We start from the raw sequence: 18042 nt of genomic DNA, 5'->3' as shown, positions 1-18042 counted from the left end.
ACAGTTTCTTTGCGTCCACCCTTTCTAAGCCATGTATTATCTTGTAAGTTTCTATTAGATCTCCCCTTAACCTTCTAAACTCCAATGAATACAATCCCAGGATCCTCAGCCGTTCATCATATGTTAGACCCGCCATTCCAGGGATCATCCGTGTGAATCTCCGCTGGACATGCTCCAGTGCCAGTATGTCCTTCCTGAGATGTGGGGCCCAAAACTGGACACAGTACTCCAAATGGGGCCTAACCAGAGCCTTATAAAGGCTCAGTAGCACATCGCTGCTTTTATATTCCAACCCTCTTGAGATAAATGACAACATTGCATTCGCTTTCTTAATCACAGATTCAACCTGCATGTTTACCTTTAGGGAATCCTCAACTAGCACTCCCAGATCCCTTTGTACTTTGGCATTATGAATTTTCTCACCGTTTAGAAAGTAGTCTATGCTTGGATTCTTTTTTCCAAAGTGCAAGACCTCACATTTTCTCACGTTGAATTGCATCAGCCATTTCCTGCACCACTCTCCCAAACTGTCTAGATCCTTCTGCAGCCTCCCCACTTCCTCAGCACTACCTGCCTGACCACCTAACTTCGTATCATCGGCAAACTTCGCTAGAATGCCCCCAGTCCCTTCATCCAGATCATTAATATATATGGTGAACAGCTGCGGCCCCAACACTGAACCCTGTGGAACACCGCTGGTCACCGGCTACCATTCCGAAAAATAACCTTTTATCCCAACTCTCTGCCTTCTGTCAGACAGCCAATCCTCAACCCATGCCAGTAGCTCACCTCGAACACCATGGGCCCTCACCTTACTCAGCAGCCTCCTGTGTGGCACCTTATCAAAGGCCTTTTGGAAATCCAGATAGACCACGTCCACTGGGTTTCCCTGGTCTAACCTACTTGTCACCTCCTCAAAGAATTCTAACAGGTTCGTCAGGCACGACCTCCCCTTACTAAATCCATGTTGACTTCTTCTAATCCGACCCTGCTCTTCCAAGAATTTAGAAATCTCATCCTTAACGATCGATTCTAGAATTTTACCAACAACCGAGGTTAGGCTAATTGGCCTATAATTTTCCATCTTTTGTCTTGATCCTTTCTTGAACAAGGGGGTTACAACAGCGATCTTCCAATCGTCCGGGACTTTCCCTGACTCCAGTGATTTTTGAAAGATCTCAACCAACGCTTCCGCTATTTCTTCAGCCACCTCTCTCAGAACTCTAGGGTGTAGCCCATCGGGGCCAGGAGATTTGTCAATTTTAAGACCTTTTAGCTTTTTTAGCACCATCTCTTTTGTAAGGCAACCATACTCAACTCAGCCCCCTGACCCTCTATAATTTTTGGGATATTAAGGCAGTGGATGCTTTAGTGGCCATCCTCGAAGAAGCTATAGACTCTGGAACAGTTCCTACAGATTGGAAGGTAGCTAATGTAACCCCACTATTTCAAAAGAGAGACAGAGAGAATGCAGGGAATTATAGACCAGTCAGCCTGATGTTGGATTGGGGGGGGGGGGGGGGGGGGGGGGGGGTTAATGCTTGAGATTTAATAGCAGTGCACTTGGAAAACAATGGCAGGATCAGACAGTGTCAATATGGATTTACAAAAGGAAAATCATTCTTGACAATCTACTGGAACTCTTTGAGGATGTGACTAGTAGAGTTAACAATGGGGAGCCAGTGGATCTGGTTTATTTGGACTTTCAACAAAATCCCATATAAGAGGCTCCCATGTAAATTATAGCACATGGGATTAGAGGTAGTACATTGAGATAGACAGAAAACTGGTTGGCAGACAGAAAACTCTGGATGGAATTCTCCGAGCCTCCGCCCCGAAATCGCGATTGGTGCGAGGGCGTAAAATGGCCGTTGATGTCGAAAACCGGCGCGACGCTGATCCCGCGATTCTCTGGTCCCTGGAGAATCACCGTGAATCAAGCGCACGTGGTCTACGTGGCGTGGGTAGGGTGTAATTGACAGAGGCCCCCATGGCGATGCTCCGAGGACAACTGGCCGAGTTCCCAGCGGCGTGGTTCTAACTACGTTTTGTCTGTCGGGAACAGTCAGAGGCAGCTGCGGAATCCGTCCCCAGCTACCCTGGAAGGGTGCGGGGGATGAGGAGATCCTTCACCGGGGGGGGGGGGGGGGGGGGGGGGGTTCCTCACGGACGGTCGGACTATCAATCAGGGGCCACGGATCAGTGGGCACGCGCCATCTCGGGGGTGAGGGCCTATATTTTCGGGGCCGCCCGCGTGTGAGTCCGCCATGTCGAGCGGGGTGGCCACCGGAAGTGCATGACCCCATATTGGCAGGCAGAGCTGCGAGGAGTACTCCGGGGCCCTGCTAGGCCCCAGCAAATTTGAAAATCACTCTGGACTTTCTTCAGCGTTTTCACGCTGGAGTGGGGACATGGCCCCATTATTAGCGGATCCCGCCGAAAGAGTAGGAATAAAAGGGTCTTTTTCCAAATGGCAGGCTGTGATTAGTGGGGTACTGCAGGGATTAGCTGCTAGAACCCCTGCTACCACATTTTAATGGTTCAGATAACAAAACTAAATGTAATATCTCCAAATTTGCAGATAACACAAAGCTGGGTGGGAGGGTGAGCTGTGATGGGGATGAAGAGATGCTTCATTGTGATTTGGTCAAGCTGAGTGTGCAAATGCATGGCTGAAACAGTATAATGTGGATAAATGTTAGGTTATCCACTTTGGTAACAAAAACAGGAAGGCAGATTATTATCTGAATGACAATAGATTGAGAGAGGGGTGCCCTTTTAATCAGCCACTGAAAGTAAGAATGTAGGTACAGCAGTGTATGGGTGCCCCCGAGGCCCCTCATCTCCCCCCCCCAGGTACCCTCTGTCCCCAGCCGACCCATCAATGGGTTGGGAAAGCTCCAACTCAACTAGTGCCATATTGTTGGCTGGGATAAGTGTGTGTGGAGTGGAGTGCTAATATGCGGCTGCAGCTTGTCAGCCTCTAAAATTGTCCATCCTGATCCCGGCGATTCCAACACCATTTACATTGGAATCGATCGTAGCCCCAGTGCTAGCCCCTCACTGGTCGATGAATTGGCCCAGGTGCGGCACCATTTTGCCGTCGCAGAACTCCATGTATCCTGCCCCGGCGTCTACGCTTAAGTCTCAAGAATGAAGAATCCATCCATGAATGTTTTGAAGAAGGATTTAGATGGAACCCTTGGGGCTCAAGGGATCAAGGATATAGCGGGGGGGGGGGGGGGGGGGGGGAGAGAGAGAGAGAGAGAGAGGAGGCGGAGTGGGACCAGGTTACTGAGTTGGATGATCAGCCATGATCATAATGAATGGAAGAGCAGGTCCTACTCCGGCGCCTATTTTCAATGTTTCTGTTAGTATCTCTGCCTGACCTCCTTCCACCAGGAAGGCAGAATACATTCTTGTGCACCTTCACATGGTCCACGAGGATGCATACGGGGCATCATTGAATTTCCGAGTTTGGCCGGTGGACAATGACATTGCAGACATCTCTCTGTTTTTGGTCTGGGATTGTGGATGTCCAGGTGGCTTTTAAATTCGGCCCCCAGATATGATGGTGGGAAATGTGCGATCAAGACTGCCTCACCATGGAAGACGGTCCGAAAGCCCTGGATGTATCGGGAATTACGTTGGGTCGGAAGATCATACGGGCTTACCCATTGGCCTCTACAGCAGGAATCGCTCCCTGTCCCTGCCCCCGTCATGGAACCTTTTTTCCTGGTTGTGAGAATTCTACCCACTGTTTCAATAGCAGCACCATTAAACTGATCACTCTCTGACACAGATCTCTGTCTCTGTGTCACCTGTGCACTGTGACTTGGCAAAAGTAAGGTTTTCCTAAATGAAAAACAGAAAATGCTGGGTTAACTCAGTAGGTCTGGCAGCATCTGTGGAGAGAACGTTTTGAGTCTATATTACTTTTTAATCCTATTTCTCTTTCCAGAAATGCTGTCAGACTTGCTGAGATCTTCCAGCATTTTCTGTTTTCATTTCAGCATCTGCAGTATTTTGGTTTGACTTTAGTTAGGCCTTTCTACTTTGCTTTTGAATACCTAAATCACTGAATGTCTCACTCCTTTTTAACCCATCTCTTTTGCTTCTATGATTTCTAGATACATAATTACATTCAAATTAAAAACGACGCAATGTTCCTCACAGAATGATAATGTAGGCCTGGAGCAACTCATCAGTGTGTGCCCCCAGTAAGGTGGTCTTGCACTAAAATACAAAGTAAGATCACTTTAATCTCTTTTGGATTCTCCCGACAGCAGTGTGATGTGCAGATAATGTGGTTTGTTTGTTGGGTTTAGATTCTTAGTGCTAATGGGCATAAATTACTAAACATAGTAAATCTATGTTTCCCAAACTTTTCCAGCCATGGAACCCTTCTCGCCTTCCATGAATGCTGATGGAACCGCTAAGAAATATCATTATAATGTTGGAAGATTAAACTACAAAACAATTAATCGTTTTGTGCGAGAGATACAAATCTACAAAAATAAATTTATCGAAGTCTTTTCTAATTCTCTCTCGCACAAACACACTCACTCGTACTTTCACATCTCCCTTTCTCCCAAACACAATACACACTCACACGTCTCTCTCCATTCCTCCAAGCCCACCGCACTCTCGTCCCAGCTTCCCCTCCCTTGTGTCAGCCCCCCCTCCTGTCCCCCAGTCGTCTTCCTCTCCTGCCGCATAGTTGCAGCCTACCTCACTCTGTCATCTGGTTACCTTCACTCTCGCTCTTGGGTTGATGGGCAGCATGGTCGGCACAGGCTTGGAGGGCCGAAGGGCCTCTTCCTGTGCTGTACTTTTCTCTGTTCTTTGTTTGTTCTTTGGGCACTCCCCACCAAGCATTGGGGCACCAACCCCCCAACAAACATCGGGGCACCCTCCCCCCAACAAGCATGGGGCACCCCCCCAACAAGTTTTAAGACACCCCCCTAAAAAGCATTGGGTACTCCTTCCACACACCCCCTACAACATGAATTGGGGTACCTCCCCAGCCAACAAACATCAGGGCACCATCCCTCACAACAAACATCAGGGCACCCCCTCATCAAGCATTGGGGTGCCATATCCGCCCAACAAGCCTCGGTGCACCTCCCCTCCAACAAGCATTGGGGCACCACCCCCTCCCAAAAAGCATTGGGGCACCCCCCAAGTATCTGGGCATCCCCCTCCCAACAAGCATCGGGGTATCCCCATGCCGACAAGCATGGGGGCACCCCCTCACAACAATCATCGAGGCTCCTCCCCTCCAGCAAGCATTGGGTACCTCCCCTCCACAACAAGAATTGGGGCACCCCTCCCCCAACAAGCCTTGAGTGCCCCCCCCCCAACAAGCATCGGGGTGGCTCCCCCACCCACAAAAAGCATTGGGCCCCCCAGGTCCAACAGGTGTGCAAAAGCTATTGTAAACGTCACCGATGTGAGAGGGTAAACAAATGACGAGGAAGCCAATAAATTAATTTACATGAATATCTGAGAACGAGATCTCGCCGGCGAGATTCTTGTTCCCGCGGCCAACACCGGCTGAAAATCGCACTTCTCCTTATTGTTTCTTTCATGGGACCATCACCATTCTCTTTGGCTCTGTAATCCTTCTGTCATTCACCCTCTTTCATCTTCCATCCTATCAAAGACCTTCCATTATCTTTGTCCCAGCCACTCCTTTCTCAAAGCGTATCACAATTCTAAATGAAATGTCATGGACCCAAAATGATCAATCTTGTTTCTCTCCACAGAGGTGCTGCCAGACCTGCTGTGTATTTCCGGCATTTTCTGTTCTTATTTGTGACATAATTGGGCATTGTTGCATTGATCTGCCTTTGAATTATAAAACTTTGCTCACAAGGGGCGAAATTCACCGAAGTCCATCGTGACGCCCTTGACCGGTGGGCAAAAACTGCGCTGGTGACTCAGGCGTCGGGGCCCGCTTATCAGCCCGAAATCTCCCGTCCCGAAAAGGCCAGCAGCGGAGTGACGCTGTACGCGTCAGTTTCACCCGCTGCAGAAGTGGCATCAACGCCGCCCGGCGAAACTGGATATAAATAGCGCCCCCGCCCCTTCCGCAAGAACTCCAGTCATGGCTTTGCGCCGCTCAGCCCCGAGGTTCCAGGTCACTTTACAAAACATTTGAAATTCTTGCTGTCATTTTTTTTTTGTTTCTGTTCTTGTTACAGCTTTGTGTAGGTTTAACATTGAATGCTGTTGTGTGGCATGGTGGTGCAGTGGTTAGCACAGCTGCCTCATGGCATCGAGGACCGGGGTTCGATCCCGGCCCTGGGTCACTGCCTGCGTGGAATTTGCATAATCTCCCCATGTTTGTGTAGATCTTACTCCCACAACCCAAAGATGTGCAGGATAGGTGGATTGGCCATGTTAAATTGTCCCTTAATTGAAAAAAAATTGGGTACTCTAAATTTGGAAAAAAAAATCTTTGATGCTGTTTTGATGGCCTGCTGCATTTTTAAAGCACTCTGGCTTTGTGTGTCGGCAATCTTTCTAGCAGCCAATATGCCCATCCAGATGTTGAGCTCACCAACCTACACTTTTAAATCAATAAAAATCCATTTAAATTAAGGAAAAGCATGTTATAAATTCACTCTCTTTTGTGATGAAGTTCATCTTCTGACTGAGCGCTACCATTTCTATTGATGCACCAGAGCACTAAAGAAACAAGTTGAATTTTAACCACATGGTAATGGGTATTCAATGCTGACGTACTGACTGCAATAAGCAAAGTGATTTATGGTACTGATTAGCTAGTCAGTGCTCGATGTAATCATAATTCCCAAGACTGGTGATCAATTCAAGTACCCACTTGAGAAAGAGTTTCTGGTAGGAACATTAAGAACAGAAAGAGGCCATTCAGTGCCTTTAACTGGTGTATAATTTGTCAATGTAATAAAAAAAATGTTGGTGCAGCATCAATAATTTCCACTAGATGTCACTACCATTGAAGTTGAATGGAAAGAAACATGTTTAGAATCTCAGGATGTCCTACAGTAATATTTGCAAAGCACAGTAAAGATAGGAGCAGAAAGGTGTGAATGAAAACATTTTCGCATGACTTAAATCTCGCATTTATTCCCGAGAATGAGACTCAAAGTTTCATATTCCTTCTTATGGATCCCTTTGCCAACCCAGAAGAGTTATCTTGATTGTCAGGTTGACAATTGAGTTGACCGTTCGTCCTTTAGAGAACCAAAAGATTTTCATCCCACTGAAATCAATTGAATGAAAACCAGGCCAGTGTGTGCCAGATTGGTGCCTGGGAGTAAAGTCAAAAATTTATCATTGTATTTAGCTGAGAGAATGGTTGAAGATTTTGATATGACCTCCTACCAGGTCTCTTGTCAATGTTTCTTCACAGTTGCGGCATTTTATGGAATAGAGCTGGATGATATGCCTCTGATTTTGCAAGTTTCAGGATAAGGAAATAGTGCTGGGCCTTGCATTCAAATGTTCCTGATATCTTTAAGTGTGAGAACAATAATTCAACCCTGGGGATGCATTACCATTATTGTTTGTTTTACATGAGTAACAGCATCCTGCTGGGAAATGGTGAACCATTTTACTCAACTTGAGAGAGTTGCGGCGCTAATCATGCCGATCATTAATTATAAATGATGGAGTGTTTTGTACATTTTGTGAAGCTAATTCTATTCCTTGTTTTTCCTTTTAGGTTCCCATCCTCCAACATGTGCATCATTTTGTGATGGAGAGCTGGCAAGTGACTTTCTCACCAATCTCAGTCAGTACTAATCTTTATGGGGTGCACACGATTGAATCATCCTGTTAGTATTTTATTCTTTCTCTCACTTTCCTCTTCTGTCTCCTTTTACCATGAGTCTTACTGAACTTATCAAGGTTATAGCTGAACTTCTCTATTACCCTGTTCCTCAGGAAAATCTTCACTGAATTTGAATGTTACAGCTGTAATTAAGAATTTATTTTGAGATAAAGTTAATATTTTTACTCTACAGAGCAATAAATATCATGATAGTTGAAACAATGCTCTGTTTATATTAATATCTTCAGAAATGAGTTGGATGAATATTTAGCTAAGGACTAGATGAAAAGTTATAAGAATGAGTACTGTTGGCGAGATGATTGTATTCAATATGATGGGGCTGGATTCTCCATCGGCGGGATCCTCTGTTTCGCCGGCAGCGCACTCACACCCACGGATTTCCCGAAGGCATGACGGTGTCCACAATGGGAAATGAGCTGCTGGAGCACAGAATCCTGCTGCCGGCGAGGGCGTACCGCACCAGAAAACAGGTGCGGTGGGACGGAGAATCCCGTCTGACGGTTCCTCAACTGCTGGAAACATTGAAGTTCCATACGCGATGAATAACCAGCCAAATTGTGAATTTGGAAGTTTGCCTTGTTCTACGTGAAATTGCTAAGGGTTGCATAAATCTGAATAATACGTCAATTAATCTAAGCAAAATTAATTATTAGTCCTCAATCAGTGCCTGCTTGTATCTCAGCTAACCAGCTCTACTGTTTGCCACATCACAACTTATATTTGCATATTGCCCATGACTTACTAAAATCCTTCACAGTTATTTGTATGCGAAAGAACGAAGTAGCAGTAAAATATTGAGGAAAAGCGCTCAAATCCTTGAGTCGCTTTGAAAGGTAGGAAACAAAATACCAAGGCAAGGGCAGATTCAAAAATACTTGGGAGGGCGAGTTTCAAAAGGTAGCACAGGCGGAGGAGGGATGTATAAATGCCGAAGTTGGGGGATCTGTGAGGACTGGAACATGGCCACGAGTACTGTGGGATGGCCAAAGAGGAATTTGTAAATGATAGGAAGAGTTTTGAATTTTACTTCCTTGGGAGCCAACAACCAATGTAGATCTCTGAGGAAGGGGTGATGAGTGAATGTCTTGATAGCTCTATTAAGTGACATTTCTTTAAAACAAAATGGATGCTGCTTATGGGATTGTAGAAGTGTACTATAGTTCTCTACATCTATGCGTACAGAATATACTTTTTACTGTTGCACCTATATCCTCTCATGATTATTTGTTCTAACTGACAGCCTGAATTCAAAAAAGTTAATGGTTTAAAACAGGGTATTGGATAAATATTGCAATGTCCCATGAGTTATGAATTTGGTCAAATCAAATATATTATAACTGTGTGCTGCTTTCTGTGTGCGCGGTAAGGTATGTACATCACCACAGTTCAAAGTGGTATGAAAGGATGAATGGGGCAGAATTTGTCATCCAGCAACAGAACATTTTGCAGGAAGAATCAGAGCCTTTCCTCTGAAATACGAAGAACTTCCTTTGAAAAATAATTGACTTATTACAGCCTGCCACTCATTTTGCTCTGAAATTATTTTTAATATCTGCCAATGCACAATGAGTATGAGAGCGCGGCATGAGGCTTTGGGATTGATGATATGGTTGTTGGGGCCGGCGATGTTGAAGTACATTAGGCATTGGTTCTTGTGTCAGTGGTTGTGAAGAGCTAAAGCCTGCGTGCTACCTAAAGCACCTCATCCACTCCACTTGCAACAGCAAGAGGCAATTTAGCACGGCCAATCCTCTTACCCTGCACATCTTTAGGTTAGGCTCTGTCCACGCAGACACAGGGAGAATGTGCAAACTCCACATGGGCAGTGACCCGGGGCTGGGATCGAACCCGGGTCCTTGGCGCATGATTAAGGCTATTTTTAATACTAATGATGGCCGGATGATCTGGGCACTCCTGTTAACGATGGGTACTAAAGAGAAAGCTGAGCATAAAAGTAGCATTTATTTCTCCTTTGGTGACAATAACTGTGTCCAATAAAACCCCAAAACTACCTCTTATTCGACAGTTGAAGCTCAAAAGATGGTGCAATTTTGTGGCACCATCGCGGCAGGGGAGGGGCTGGAAAATTTGGCGAGCTGTTCAAAAGTCTGTTGACTTTTGTGGGACTGAAAGACCCTGTTGACTTTTGTGAGACTGGAAGATCCTCCCAGCAGGCCTGGGTGTGAAATTCCGCCCATGGTTTCTTTTGAACTCTGTATTCATTCACTCCAAAATATTCTTTCTTCTTTAAGTTCACTCGGTGTCTCCGATACAATTCGTGCCCAAAGTCCTGCTTCAACTAGCAGTGGTACAGGACCAAGGAGCAAAACGTGAATATTGTGATGAGCTACCTGAAGACATTGCGGCAAGGAATGCTTATTTGGATACTTTGGATGGCTGAAATCACATTATCGACTCATGTGAGCTGGTGCAGTAAGGAAAGGCAAAATTGAGCTTAAAGTCCTGGGCAGGATTCTGTGATCTTGAGACTAAGTGTTGGCGCCAATGCACGCATGCGCAGTGGCTCCCTTCTCCACGCTGGCCCGACGCAACATGGCGCAGCATGGCGCAGGGCTACAGGGGCTGGCGCGGATGAAAGGAAGCCCCCAGCACGAGATGCCAGCCCGCCGATCGGTGGGCCACGATCATGGGCCAGGCCACCATGGAGGCCCCCCCTGTGGTCAGACCCCCCCCCCCCCCTCCCCCAACAGGCTACCCTTCCACGCCAAGGTCCCGCCGGCTGAAAGTAGGATAGAACGGCGCCGGCGGGACTTGGGCTTTTTGCTACGGCCGCGCGGCCCATCCCGGGCCGAAAATCGGCGGGTGGGGGGCATGTAGAGCAGCCCCCCGATTGGCGCTCTGCCAACCACGGCGGTGCCAATGGTGCTGATTCTCCGCTGTACAGAGAATCGTGGCACGCTTCGGGGCGGCGTGCCACCATTCGCGCCAGTCGCGCCGATTCTCCGGCCCGGCCCCAGGCTGAGAGCATCCCGTCCAAGCCCTGTATCTATGAAAGGAGACAACTTTTAGATTGAAGACTGCAGGGTCTTCTTCTTAGAATTGTTGCTGAATCATTAAGGGAAAAATCAGGTCCATATGAATGGAAATTGTTACATTTGTAAAGTTAGACATTCTGTAACTTGCTTGAGATGTTATTGTGATGTTATTTTGGAATGGGACAGGGAAGCTGACCTAATGTCCAGTTTCTCTTTTGGTATTCACCCATGAACTGTACTTACATTCCATAGACCACAAGTGACCGTCCCAAGGCATTGAAAATGGGACATACAAACTGAATGCAAATATATAAAAACAGGATACAAGTAATGCCATAAATATTAATTTCCAGTTGAGAAGGAGGAAAGGTTAACAATGCTGAGAGAAGCAAAGTTTGACTCCCTTCAAGCAGCTTAATTTTCATTTTACAACTATTGGAATAATTCAATAGAGAAGCAAGTGACCACACAGTGGTAATGCTTCAGGTGTTTTAACCTTGGCTTGTGGTCATTGAATGGGAACTCTGTTTCGCAGGATAATACTGTGACCATTGCTCCCTGCTACACCAATATGGCTAGCACAACAGAAATAATCAGAGTTAGAATTATGATGGTTATCTTTTGCATCGTTGTCCACTGAACATGTGCTTGACTCTTAAAATGATTTCAAGGATGGGCAAAAATTGCTGACTCAGTGAACGACACCCACATCCCATGAACAAATAAAAAAAGCAAGTGGTTAATTGGAAATCCAGATGTGAATAATTGCATTTATGATCAGTAAATAAAAATGAGTAATCAACAGCATTGTTGGATATGTGACCTCAATTCTCATCTGTACAACATTATACATGTATTCTTTAAGCTTTCTGACATTTGTTGCAAAAATCTACTGTTTTTGATTGATGTGAATGCTTCCTTAGCTATAATTCCAATTTTGTCTATTTGATACCTTTACCTAGAGTTAAAGGTGCCTTAAAATTCAAAACATAGGGGTCTTTCGGAGAGAAAAAGTAAACAAATTCACTAAAAACAAAATAGAATGCATTGATTGATTATATATTTGTTGTACCTTTTGATCATGTTCAAATGATAAATAATTTGTTAATACTACTGAGTGAAAAGGTCAAATTGTATCCCTGAATCCAAACTAGGTAGTGAATATAATGAGAGTTTCAAATAAACTTTTTTAAAAATAAATTTAGAGTACCCAATTATTTTTTCGAATTGAGGGGCAATTTAGCGTGGCCAATCCACCTAATCTGCACATCTTTGGGTTGTGGGGGCGAAACCCACGCAAACACAGCGGGAATGTGCAAACTCCACACAGACAGTGACCCAGAGCCGGGATCGAACCTGGGACCCCAGCGCCGTGAGGCAGCTGTGCTAAACACTAGGCCACCGTGCTGCCCATCAAATAAACTTTTAAATAAAAGCTATTCATTAACTTAGCTCAGATAGTGCCAGTTTGGGAGGTAGGACTAGTGGAAGACGGAGGGTACCTTTCCCGATCTAAAATTGAGTGTTTTGAATTCAGAATTTTGAAAGCTTCTCAGGGAAATGGGCTCTCGTTACCATTAGCTGCAGTATTTTTCATAGTTACAAAGTGCAAACATCTAATTAGTGGCAGCCGAGAGTCCAAGAGAAAAAATGAGAGCACCGGACACAAAATTGACCTTTCTGAACCTCACAAACCCGTTGGGCTTTATGTCGGACATTGCCAATGCTGGCAGGTCCATTTATTTTTCCTACTCCCCCTAGCTACACTGGATCATAGAAACACAGTAGGCCATTCGGCCCCTCAAGCCAGCTCCGCCATTTAACCAGATCATGAATGATCTTCTATCTCAACGGCATTCCTGTTTCATTATCCCCTATCCCTTAATGTCATTGGTTTCTAAAAATCTATCCACCTCGACTTCGAACATACTCAATGACTGAGTCTGCAAAGCCCTCTGGAGTAGAGAATTGTAAAGATGAACTACCCTCTAACGTTAGAAATTCCTCCTAATCTGTCCTAAAGGTCGACTTCTTGTTCTGAGTGTGTGTCCCCTGGTTCTAGACCCCCTAGACAGGGGAAATATTCTTCCTGCAACTACCCTGTTGAGCCCTTTAAGAATTTTGTACACTTCAATGAGATCACCTCTCAAAGTTCCCTAAAGGTGGCTGGACTGGTAATTAAGGTGAACGATTTAACTGAGGCATAAGATATAAGAGCTGGAAGGATAGGAAACGATAGTTTGGCCACAGCTAGAGGACTGTATGCAGCTTTGGCCAGCACAATGTAGGAAATATGTAAATATACCATAGATGGGTCAAAGGAGATTTACAAGGATGTGAGCTGGATTGGAGAATTTTCTTTGAAGTAGGATTGGACAGGCTAGAGTTATTTTTGTTGCAACTGAGGAGGATGAGGGGAGACCTAAATGACGTGTATGAAAGTAGGAAGGGTCAGGGAAAGAGTGGATAGGATGATCCCATTTCCCTTGGTTGAAAGGTCCATAAGCAGGGGGCATGGATTGACGGTAAGAGGTAGAAAGCTTGGAGAAGATTCAGAAGGAAACCTTTTCACCTGGACAGTGATGTGGATCTGGAATACACTGCCTGCAAGGCTTATAGAAGCAGAAACCTTAATAACATTTAAAATGGACTTGGATGTGCACTTCAAATCGTGTAACCTGTAAGACTTGTTAGCCAGTGTCGAAACGATGGGCTGAAAAATTTATCTGATTCTATGAAATGTAGTAATGTACAAGGGGATTAGACATTGAGCAGCTTTGGTGACCGACGGGGTGTGGGTGTGGGGAGGGGGGGGGGGGGGGGGGGTGGGGGGGAGTAAGAAAAGTAACTGTTAGTGAACATGGAAGGGGTGGTGTGCAGAGGAGGCTTTTGGAATTGCAGGAAGTGTGACATGGTGAAGGGCCCTTTCACTCATCCACAACAGGTCAGGCAAGAAGAGGGGGTGCAAAGTATTACATGGGACTGCAGGAGGTTGGAGAGGTCGGGCAGAGAAATGTCACTGGAATTTAGAAATAAGGAGGAGGATTTGCAAATCAGTGTACCGAGTGAGAGTCTCCATAGTTTGGAAAAGGAACGGTGCAATTGGTAAGTAAGACTATGAATAGCAGAGGGTACAAGAGACAAGCATATTCCTGAGTGGCCCTCAGGAACCCAGCAAAAACTGAGAAGAAATTGAGCCTGCAGGTACAAAGATGTGGATGTGGGATTTGACTATGTTAGAGGTAAGGGAGGCTGGTATCATGGAAGTGGGCTCGTCTTGAGAACTGACTAATATGAGTCTTGAAGATCAGCTCAGGATCAAATGAGGCACCCAAGGTTCCACACCCTCATTGGCATTGAGAGGAGGTGCATTGGGGTTGGCATTGAGCGGAGGTGCTTTGATAAACACATAAATGACTTTAACGCTTACCCGTGAGGATTGACCGCACTCCAGGTTCCCAGTTTTTTGTTCAATTGTCTTGTAAAAGTGCATAATCCCATTCTGTCACCAGTGCAACAGCAAATTGCACTAGATTCTACCTGAGGAAGTATTTAAATACTGAATTTGCGAAGAGGTGTTTGCATATGTAGACTGACAAGTTTGTCATTTCACGACCTGTGTGTGAACAAATCAAGTGGGCCATGAGTGTTTGAAATGCAAATAAAACTGATATTACAATTTTCTCGTTGGTCACAGGGCAACACAAAATGAGGATTTAAATTTGATTAAAGCAAGACACAGAGGTCATGCCACTCTTTGGAAGCTATTTTAATGCAGCATTAGAAGTGACTTTCATAAATTGTAGACTAGAAATGCCCTGATTATTTATTAGGTATAATTGACAAGGTCACTGCACATCCACACTCATCCATTAGAAGCATGAAGCCCTTTCAGCCTGGCAAGTGACCTATGTTTTCCAAGAAGACCTGATGGTGGCTCAGCTGCATTTTGCCATAAGATTAATAAAAAAAAGTACTGCTGCTAAAAGCATTTTAATAACGTTTGTCCATGTAACTGCTGGTTTAGGATTTTAAGTTTTTTTTTTCATTTGCAAATCCATTGTGTCAACATTAAATTCTGGGAATAAATAGATTGGGGAAGTTGAAGCCCACATGTGCATAATGTACATGTGTTATGGTCATAAATTAATTAGTTGATTTTTAAAATATAATTCATTCACGAGATGTAGATGTTGCCATCCCGGCCAGCCTTTATTACCCCTGAGAAGGTGGGTGATGTGCTGCCTTTTTTAACCGCTACACTCAACATGGCCTAGGTACAAGTGCCGTTCGGGAGGGATTTCCAGGATTTTGACCCAGCGATAGTGAAGGAATAATTGGGCAGATTTTGCTGCAGCAGAGCATCTAACCACATCTCCCGTGAGCTCGATTTGCCCCTGCACCCCTCAGCTCAAATCATTATATGACCATCGAGTTGCTGAAAGTGCAAACCAAAGAACAGCACTGCAGGGAAAGAGAGCATCTGGAGCCAGAGTGAAGAGAAGAACCAGCAGGACGACCTTCTCAACCGATGGATGAGATTTAAATTTGGGGAAATAAACAGCAGAAGGTTTGAGAAAGAGGGTCAATTCAATGTCACATCAGGTAAGGAAATAAATAAGTGTGGGGAAGAAAGATTAGATTAAGAGAGAGATTTAAAAAAAGAGATAGAAAATGAAGCAATAAAAATATTGAATTTATATTTTTAATTTGTCCCTGAAAAATCTAAACCTGAAATAATGAGACTGCACAGTTGCAATGAAAGTAAAGAAGGAAAGGGTAACTTGGCATTTATAACTGAAGGGATAGAATATGAAGGTAAGGAAGTGTTGCAAATGTACAAGGCATTTGTCGGACCACACCTGGAATATTGTGCACCATTTTGGTGGTCTTATTTGAGGAAAGATGTTGTGGCATTGGACGCAGTTCAGAGGAGGTTTACTAGGTTGATTCCAGAGATGAGGAGTTTGCCTTATGAAGAGAGATTGAACAGTTCGGGCCAATACTCTCAAGAGTTTAGAAGAATGAGGCGGGATCAAATTGAGGTATAATAGTTGATAATGGATATGGATAAAGCAGATGTAGAGCCGCTACTCACCTAGTGGGGCATTCTAGAACAAGAAGGCGTAGTCTGAGGACAAGAGGTAACATATTTAAAACAGAATTGATTTGTGAATCTGTGGAATTCGCTACCCCGGAATACGATGGAAGCTGGGACTGTTAGTAAATTTAAGGAGAAGGTAGACAGATTTTTGAATGGTGATGGGTTGAAGGGTTATGGAGAACAGGCAGGATGGTGGAGTTAAGGCAGGATAAGATCAGCCAATACCAAATGGCGGAGCAGACTCGATGGGCCAAATGGCCTAATCTGACCCGATACCTTATGAACCTATGAACTTATGAACTTTGTTCCTCTCTCCACAGAAACTGCCAAACTTGATGAGAATTCCTCGCATTTTCTGTTTGCATTCCATGGCTGTAATAGCTCATATGGAGTTTCAGAGCAATTGAATGGCAGCAATTAACAACTTTCACATCATTAAGAGGGTACTTACTTGTGCTTATAATTACTAGCCTTAAATATCTGTGACGAGTTTAGTTTGTACCTTCAGTACAAATGCAACAACTTTGCAACATTCAGTGCACGTTAATGGTGACGCAGGACAGCAATATGCAGTTTTCACAAAGCTAAGAGTGGAATGCTGGCAACTGGGGCAGCATCTTTTGGATATTTGTATTTAACCACACATTGTTGCCATACTATTTATGTTCTAGGTTGGTTTCTCTGTTTTTCTCTAGTTTAATATGACTCCTTCACCCTGAGTGAAAAAATAAATCACTATGTTAGTCAGAGTACAAGCTTTGAGCAGCTCTTCGCTCACCCATCTGCAATCTTCTTTCCTGTCTGCATGACTGCATTCATTTATACAAGGACATGGTTCCAAAGTGCCTGCAACACTCACTTAATTGACAGGACTAGAAAACTGTGATCTTCCTGATTCCAAGAGCTCGCAATGGCACCTTTAGTGCATTTCCTCTCCTTGCAATCAAAGAATAATTTACCAGAGAAGGCATCCATTCGGCCCATCGCTTTGTGTCACCTCTTTGAAAGAGCTATCCAGTTAGCCCCACTGCACTATCCGTTCCCCACAGCCCTGCAAATTTGTCCAGCTCCCTTTTGAAAGTTATTGTTAAACCTGCTTCCACCACCTCTTCAAGCGGTATATTCAAGAACAGGACAAGCTCCTGTGTGAAAAGAGTTCTCCTAATATTCCACCTGGTTCTTTTGTCTATTGCACTATGACCGTGACCTCTGGTTTGTGGCCCTCAAGCCAGTTAAAATATTCTGATTCTTTCCCTTTCCATGAAAACCTACACTCGAGCAAGTGTGTTCCTGACATGAAAGAAATAGCCAGGGGCCTCATAAACACATCAAGAACATAACCCTATTGCCCATGTCATGTAATGAGAAATTGGGCCACTTACATGGAATTTATGTTACTGATGTTGGAACTCAGAATGGAACCCTGGCGCAAAAGACCGTGGCCGGGATTCTCCCTTTTGGGGACTAAGTCCACACACCCACCAGAAAACGGGCGACAATCACTCTGGACCTTTCCCTCAAAAGTCCGGGGTGCTTCTCTGTTTTCCAGGGGGCTAGCAGGACCCCGGCATGCGTCCCGCAGCTCTGGCTGCTGGCGGGGTCCTGCTGTCCAGACCATGCAGCCATGCATGCGCACGGAGGCTGGAAGCGGGTCCGCGCATTCGCGTGGCGGCCCACCTCAGCATGGGCACCGCCCACATGGTGGGGCCACACAGTGGCCCACGAAGAGTAAGGCAGATCCCCCACAGATTGCGATGGTCTGCCGATCGATAGCCCCCGATTGCGGGTCTGACCATGCTGAGGCCCCCCCTGGAGTCAGATACCCCCGCATCCTACCAGGTCCACTACCGCTGCCGCGGGTCCAAGCTCCCGCCGGGTGGTACCAGATGTAAACCATGCTGGCGGGAGTTCGGCCGGTCCACCATGGAGAATCGCTGCGGGCGCCTGTTCCAAAGGCCCCCGACCGGCGCCATGTCGACCGCGCAGGCACGATTGGCGAGTCCGCGGAAAATTGCGGAAGTGCCGTCGCGCCGGATTTCGGCGGGAACGGCTTTCTTGACCCCGCGCCGGGCGCGATTCTGGCGTGGAGGGTCAGAGAATTC

The 18042-nt window shown here is 45.4% G+C and overlaps 1 protein-coding gene across 6 annotated transcripts in view; it reads left to right on the top strand.

Annotated features, from left to right (window-relative positions):
* dlgap3 (discs, large (Drosophila) homolog-associated protein 3) overlaps positions 1-18042 on the top strand; it is a 1017459-nt gene that overhangs the window by 228951 nt on the left and 770466 nt on the right. For all 6 annotated transcript variants that reach the window (XR_005461097.1, XM_038801108.1, XM_038801129.1 and 3 more), the window contains one exon: positions 7712-7823. The gene's annotated coding sequence lies outside the window, so the exon portion shown is untranslated. The remainder of the gene's footprint in view (positions 1-7711; positions 7824-18042) is intronic.

The sequence above is a fragment of the Scyliorhinus canicula genome, chromosome 1 (genome assembly GCF_902713615.1).
Source record: "Scyliorhinus canicula chromosome 1, sScyCan1.1, whole genome shotgun sequence".
Taxonomy (NCBI): Eukaryota; Metazoa; Chordata; class Chondrichthyes; order Carcharhiniformes; family Scyliorhinidae; genus Scyliorhinus; species Scyliorhinus canicula.
This window is presented reverse-complemented; position numbering and strand designations above follow the sequence as displayed.